We start from the raw sequence: 7,912 nt of genomic DNA, 5'->3' as shown, positions 1-7,912 counted from the left end.
CTTAATTTTAGTGAGATTACTTCAAGTTTCTCTCCATTTAATTTGATGTTGGCTACTGGTTTGATGTGTATTCTTTTTTACCATGTTTAGGTATGGGCCTTGAATTCCTGATCTTTCCAAGACCTTTATCATGAAGGGGTATTGAATTTTGTCAAATGTTCATTTATAATTTTATTAAATTTATTAGTTTAGTTATTCCTTCTACTTTTCAGTTAATATAAATATGGTTTTTTAATCTTATGGATTTATGGATTTCCTCAAAGCACCAACCCTTTTACTTATTAATGATTATTTGTATTATTTTTGTTTGTTTCTAGTCTATTGATTTTAGCCTTCATCATTTCTTCCTATTTCTATTTTCTTATCTCTGTCCCTGTCTCTCTCTATCTGTCCCTGTCTCTCACTATCTGTCTCTGTCTCTGTCTCTCTCTTGCTCGCTCGCTCACTCTGTTGTTGTTCTGGACCTTTCAGGTATACTACTGTGTTACTAGTTTGAGATTTCTCCATTTTTTAATGCAGGAACTTAGTGCTAATAACTTTCCTCTTAGAACTAGTTTTATTGTGCTTTATTGGTTTGCATGTTGTATACTAATTTTTAACCTCTTCTTTTTTGTTTTGACCCATTTTTCACTCAGCAGTGAGCTGTTTAGTTTCCATGAGTTTGTAAGCTTTTTATTGTTTCTGCTGTTGTAGATATGCAGCTTTGATCCGTGTTGGTCTTGTAGAATGTTCAGGGTATTTGAATTTTTTTTTGTATCAGTTGATTTGTTCTGTATGTGAGTATGTTGGCAATTTTGGAGAATATTTCATCAGGTGCTGAGAGAAGGAATAGTCATTTTTTTAAAGATTTATTTATTTATTTTATTAATATGACAAGTACACTGTAGCTGTCTTCAGACACACCAGAAGAGGACATCAGATCCCATTACAGGTGGTTGTGAGCCACCATGAGGTTTCTGGAAATTGAACTCAGGACCCCTGGAAGAGCAATCTCTGCTCTTAACTGCTGAGCCATCTCTCCAGCCCAGGAATATTCATTTTTATTTGAGTGAAATGGTATGTAGATATGTTAGGTCCAATATTTTATAAAGTCACTTAGATCCAGCAGTCTTTGTTTAGTTTTTGTCTTGATGACTTTATTATTGGTGAGAATGCAGTGTTTCTTTTACAAACTTGGGTGCCCTTGTGTTTAGTACATATATGCTAAGAAATTAATTGTCTTTTTGGTAGATTTTTCCTTTGATGAGTATGTAATGTCTATTCCTGTATCTGTTTAGTATTTTTGGTTTAAAGTCTATTTTGTTAGATATTAAAATGGCCACAGCATCTTGTTTCTTAGGTCCATTTGCTTAGAATGTCTTTTTGCTATCCCTTTACCCTGAGGTCTATCCTTGATGTTTAGATGTGTTTCTTGAATGTAGCAGAAGGGTGGATTCTGTTTTCCCATCCATACTTTTTTCTGCATGTTTTTATTCAATACTCAATGCCTTTCATGTTGATAAATATCAGTGAGCAGTGTGTGTGTGTTGATTCTTGCTACTTTGTTGATTTTGGTCTCTCTCACTCTCACTCTCTCTTTCTTTGTGTGTGTGTTTGTGTGTGTGTGTGTGTGTGTGTGTGTGTGTGTGTGTGTGTTATCCCTTCTTTGTTTGACTGTGATTATTGATTCCTTATGTTTTCTTGGGTATAGTTAACCTCCATAGGTTGAAGTTTTCCTTCTGTAGGACTGAATTTTTAAATACATATTTCTTTTTCAATGGAATAACTTATTTTCTTCATGTATTGTCCTTCGACATTTTGCTGGTTATAGTATTCTGTGCTGGTATCTCTGGTTTATTAGAATCTGTAAGTCATCTATTCAATCCCTTCTGGCTTTTAGAATCTCCAACAAGAAGTCAATTGTAATTCTAATAAGTATGCCTGTATATGTTACTTGGATTTTCTCCTTATTGCTTGTGGTGGATTGAATAGGTATGGCCCCCATAGATTCATGTGTTTGAGTGCTTGGCCACAGGGAGTGGCACTATTAGGAGGTGTAGCCTTATTGGAGGAGGTGCGCCCTTGCTAGTGGAAGTTTGTCACTGTGGAGGTTTGGCTTTGAGGTTATATATGCTTAAGCTAAATTCAGTATAGCACAGTCACTTTCTGCCTTTGGATCAAAATGTAGAAATCACAGGACCTTCTCCAGCAACATGTCTATCTGGATATTGACATGCTTTCCACCATGATAATAGGCTAAATGTCTGAAATTACAATCCAGCCCAAATTAAGTGATCTCCTTTATATGAGTTGCCTTGGTCATGGTGTCTCTTCACAGTATCGGGAACCCTAACTAAGGCAAATCTTTCTTTGTTTTCTCCACTTAATGTTTTGAATATTATGTACCAATGGGAGATCTGTTGTTTCATTCTATTTGGGAATCTGGTTTCTTCTTGTACTTTGACATTCATCTCCTTCTTTAGGTTAGGGTAATTTTCGTCTACTATTTTGTTGAAATGTTTTTCTATGTATTTGACTTAAATTTATTCTCCTTTTTTATTTCAATTATTTAGACTTGTTCTTTTCACAGTGTTCCAGATATCCTGCATGGTTTATGTCAGGAGTTTTTTAGAGTTAACATTCTCTTTAACTAAGTATACATATCTTTTATCATGTCTTTGGTGCCCGAGATTCTCTTATCTTTGGTATTCTATTGGTCAGGCTTGTCTACGTGGTTTTTTTTTGAGTTCTTAAATTTTTCTTTTTCAGATTTCTCTCAGTTTTGGGATTTCTTTATTGAATCTGTTTTTATTTTTTGTCTTAAAGTGCTTTATTCATTTCTCTCCATACCATTAGTTTGTGTTTTCACAGATTTCTCTAAGAGATTTATTCATTTCCTCTTTAAGTACTTCTATCATATTCATAAAAGCTATTCTAAAGTCTTTTTTATTGTGCTTCAGCTATTCAGAGCCTGCTGTGGTATGGCTTCAGGGCTCTAGCAGAGACAGAGGATTTTGTCCTTTACTGTTTTTTAATGCTGGCATTAAGGCATCAGGATTTGGAACGATTATAATTTTAGATACTGATATCTGGTCTTTTTTTTGCTAGGTGGGTATTTTGTTCCTTGGTTTCTGATGCTCTTTATGGTTCATAAGAGTGTGTTGTGACTGTGTTTTGCCTGCTAGAAAATTATTTTGGGATCCCAATAAGTGTGATGACTCGAGATTTAGGTATTGGGATCTGACACTTAAGAATGGGATGGGCTAGAACGGGTGGCTGAAATGATCCACTATGGGAGGAAAGCAGAGAGTTCCACCAGTATTAACTTAGTCCCCTGAGAATGAAAGATGAAAACAACCCCTACAACAGGTAGTTTGACCCCGAACCCTCTAATAAAAAATTACATTTAAACTCATAGGCATGAACTACCACATAGGCTACAGAGAATAGTTTCATATTCTTAGACACTTTTCTAACTTTTATAAACTGTGGCTTTAACGTTAAATTCTGTTTTCATTTTATGTCAGACTAGGGACTGAATGAGGGCCTCATGAATTGCAAGCAAATTCACTCAAGTATAGCCTCAGCTCTAAAGAGTTCTTTTGCTAAGAATACATATGAAGTCATTTGTTTACTAGACAATCCCCATGTCTTCTTCCTCAAAGGCTATGTTTTCAAAGCTTAAGAAATCTCTGTACTTGGCATAATATTTAAGGCATTTTGAATATAAGGTAGGATTTAATTTTGTGTTGAACTATTTAAATTAGAATTGTCCTATCCTAGGATTTGCTATAAAAAGTATAAGATATTGGTTTATCAAAGGGATTGAATTGCATCAAATATATAGTTACTTATAGGGTCCAAAGAATGATCACACACACACACACACACACACACACACACACACACATCTTTTCCTATCTATGGCAACTTTGGCTGAATTAGCACTGAATAAAATGAAGTTCACTTTTAAACTCAGAAATGAAAGTTTATGATTTATGAGGGGTCATGTGTTCTACCATGAAAAATTCCTTAGAAAGTCGACATGTGATCCCTGTATATATCTTCAGATATTGTAGTGCAGAAACCTCAGAAGGCAGATTTAGGCACCATGCAAAGCACCAGCACATATTGCAAACATTCATAAAGCCAGGTCTGCTCCAAGTGGACTATTAACTGCCAGACAACAATGTTCTCATTTACAATGTAGAAATAAGTGGGTCGTTTAAACTAGGTTAGAGCAAATCAAGATGAGAATGGGAGGGGGGTAATATGAAGCAAGCAAGACCGGAGCAGTGCACATCCATAAGCTCGTGACTACAAATGTCTGCGGGGTAGGGGTTCAGTTATTGCCTACCTGAGCACCTCCGAGCAGGCTGTGGGTGGGCATCTCCCTAGAGATGGGCTGGGGAGTAGGCAGGGTACATGCAATTAGCGAACATGGCAAGACAGCTAATGGCCATGGAGGAAACAACTGAAAAAACAATCCACATTTTGAGAAAGAGATAACAGGGAAAATCTGGGGCACGATCCTGGAATACATGGCAATAAGCAGGAAAGAGGTCTATTTAAAGAACAAAGGAAGTGGCATGCAGCGGAGCCTGCGCTCTTTGAAGAGAACTGTAAGGAAACTTGTGTCTGGGATAGAATCTATGACTGCAGAGACTCGGATACTGTGAAAAATTCCTAAGAAGCAGGGTCAGGTAATCAGGAAGAAGGGAAAGCATCCATTTAACTAAAAACCTTAAAATGATGTTTGCAATATTTTTATTAATAATAAAACTTAAAAATCAACAAGATGATTTCAAGTAGTGTGCTATGATGTGAAAATAGGAATAACCTAGACATACTGTTTGTGATTTACCGAAAAGTCAACATTATTATGTTATCTGGGGCATTGGAAATTTAACCCAGAACTAAGTGGATGTTAACCATGCATTCAATATAATCTTGTGAGCACCCATTGCTTACATATCTTTAGAGGGTTAGACATTGTTCTAACCAATTATAAGCGGAAAAGAAGATCACTTGGAGTCATCAAGTTTTCTTCCTTTTTATAAAATAAAGAGAGCATATTTTTTTAGTTGAGAAAATAGTCTTGGCAGGATTTAAACAACAAATATACAAAACTGAAATTCACCAGAAATCAGAAGCATGCAGGCTTAAGAATCTTAGCACAAGAGGATCTTTTGGGCTAAGCATGTTATTATTCAACCCCTGAGCTGTATCTAGCAGAATCTTGGTGGAAAAGGATGAACTGTGGGCCAATATTCATAGTACTGAGACACAAAGGATTTGGACTGTCAAGCAACATCATGTTCTTGCGTGGAGCAAGCATTTTACAGAACAAAAAGAAGTCCATTTTTCATCTTGTTCTGATCTTTTCACCCTCACCGAATGGATCCAAATACAGGACATGTATTAACTCTAAGATTCTAAAATGAGCCCTGAGTCATCCTGTTTCTTCAGGTTCAATCAACTCAGCCTCTTAGATTTCTCTTGAGCCAGGAAGCTTTACAGGCATCCATCATCTCTGATTCATTCATTCTTTTGTCTGGGATCTTAAAAGCCCAGCAGGTTCAGAACTGATGACAATGTGACAATTGTTTTCTGAAACCATCAAGTTTTTTAGAGCATCGCTGGGGCGCACAAAGATGCACAGCAATGTGCAGAAAGTGTGCTGACCACAAGCGACCTGGCATAGCAGACAGAGTGCAGAGCCAAAATGGGAAGGCTGAGAAGTATAGGCTATCGTGGCTCTGCTACTGAGGCTCTGCAGCCTGATTCTGTGTCTGGCCTGTACCGACAATCCTCTAAAGGGAAGGCACTACAGCTAAAGTCTAGGGTGGAGAGCTGTGCACCTATCTGCTCCTAAGGGAAGCTCAAAGGCTAACTAGAGCACCCCATGACTGCTTGAGACTCACATCTATGCTCTGCACATACAGAGAGTTTCTTCTCTTTTGTCAAATTTGCTGAATTCTCAAACACCCCCCCCCCCACTTCCCACAATATCTTTAGTCAATCTCTTTAATCAATGGAAAATATCCTGATAGGTTTCCTTTGGACTGAAAAAAATGATGCTTTTGTAAAATGAAGCACTAAGGGGTTTGTAGTGAGAAGTATATTCGAGCCCAGTCTATGCTGGAACTCCAGAGCTCTTCTGCATGTTTGTAAAACTGCTGAAATATGAATATAAATATAGACCCGTACTTCTCCCTTGTAAGAAAAATAAATGCATCTTAATAGCAGTACCAGAGTTTCACATCTGTACACTATCCCCTTGCACAGTTTTGCCCTGGCAACTACCATCCACAGATTGCATGATTGTTGACCACTTGTATTTTGGATGTCTATGGGTTTTGACACATATGTAATGACACGTCCTTTGCCATTTTTATATAAAAAGCTATCATTTAGCTGCCCTAAGATTCTTCTGTTCTTCCTTCCTTTCACTTCTCTTCTCCTAATCCTCAATCCCCTGGCAACCAGTAGTGTGTGTGTGTGTGTGTGTGTGTGTAGCATCCGTTTATACATCTTCTTTATTGTTCCCAGAATTTGCAGGGGAAATATAAATGTCCTCTTTAGAGAGTAGTACTCAGTTGTTGTTTATTCTATGTATCTGGGACGGCTAACAGCTAAGAATCTCTGCCCTCATCGCTAATATATTTTTTCAAGAGGAATTTCTATGTTTGAGGCTGAATGTAGCATTTCTCTGTTCTAATTTTTAAATGCCATTAATGTCTGAGTATAATAATTAGAAAGTGTTGTGTAAATTCAGCTAAACAATAGTCAAAAATTCCTCCATAGGGCCCATCATGGCTCTGCACCAGCGAACTCAACCAGGCTTGGAAAGGTAGTACTGCTAGTTTATAGGCAGTTCATAGGTAGGGTTCCTCTTGCTGTGATAAAACACAATGGTCCAAAGTAACTTGGGAGGAAAGGTTTTATCTCCTCTTACAGTTTGTAGTCCATCATGCAGTGAAATCAGGCCAGCAACTCAAGAGAGGAACTTGAAGTTAGAGCTCTGTTGCAGTAAATATTTAATATCCACTGGGGGTTTCTGCCTCACCTTAGATCATTCAGTTCCCAGATAAAAGACACAAAAACTTTATGGTCTTTTGTAGGCTTCTTGTACATTTATAGCCATATGATTCTCGTTTTTATTAGATTTTTTATTTACATTTCAAAAGTTATCCCCTTTTTCAGTTTCCCATTCATAAACCCCCTATCTCATCCCCCTCTCCCTTCTTCTGTGAGGGTGTTCCCCCACCCATCCCCCCACACTTTTCTGTCTCCCTGCACTGACAGTCCCCTACACTGGGAGGGGGCATCAAGTCTTAGCAGGACCAAGGGAATCTCCTCCTATTAGGGTCCAACAAGGCCATCCTCTGCTACATATGCAGCTAGAGCCGCGAGTCTCTCCATGTGTACTCTTTGGATGGTGGTTTAGTTCCTGGGAGCTCTGATTGGTTGGCATTGTGGTTCTTATGGGGTTGCAAACTCCTTCAGCTCTTTCAGTCCTTTCTCTAACTCCTCCAATGGGGAGCCTGTTCTCAGTTCAATGGTTGGCTACAAGCATCTCCCTCTGTATTTGTCATTCTCTGGCAGAACCTCTCAGGAGATTGCTAAATCAGGCTCCGATCAGCATGCATTTCTTGGTATTAGCAATATTGTCTGTGTTTAGTGACTGTAGTATATGGGCTGGACCCCCAGTTGGGGCAGTCTCTGAATGGCCATTCCTTTCGTCTCTGTTCCAAACTTAGTCTTTGTATCTCCTATGAATATTTTTGTTCCTCCTTGTAAGAAGAATTGAAGCATCTGCAATTTGTTCATCCTTCTTCCATCTGATTCTTTAGGTAAGGGAAGTTTTCTTCTATAATTTTGTTGAAGATGCTTTCTGGCTCCTTGAGCTCAATTCTTCACCCTCTTATGT

This window comes from Rattus norvegicus, chromosome 5, assembly GCF_021556685.1.
Source record: "Rattus norvegicus strain SHRSP/BbbUtx chromosome 5, alternate assembly SHRSP_T2T, whole genome shotgun sequence".
Classification (NCBI taxonomy): Eukaryota; Metazoa; Chordata; class Mammalia; order Rodentia; family Muridae; genus Rattus; species Rattus norvegicus.
The sequence above is the reverse complement of the archived record's forward strand: the minus strand, read 5'-3'. Positions refer to the sequence as shown.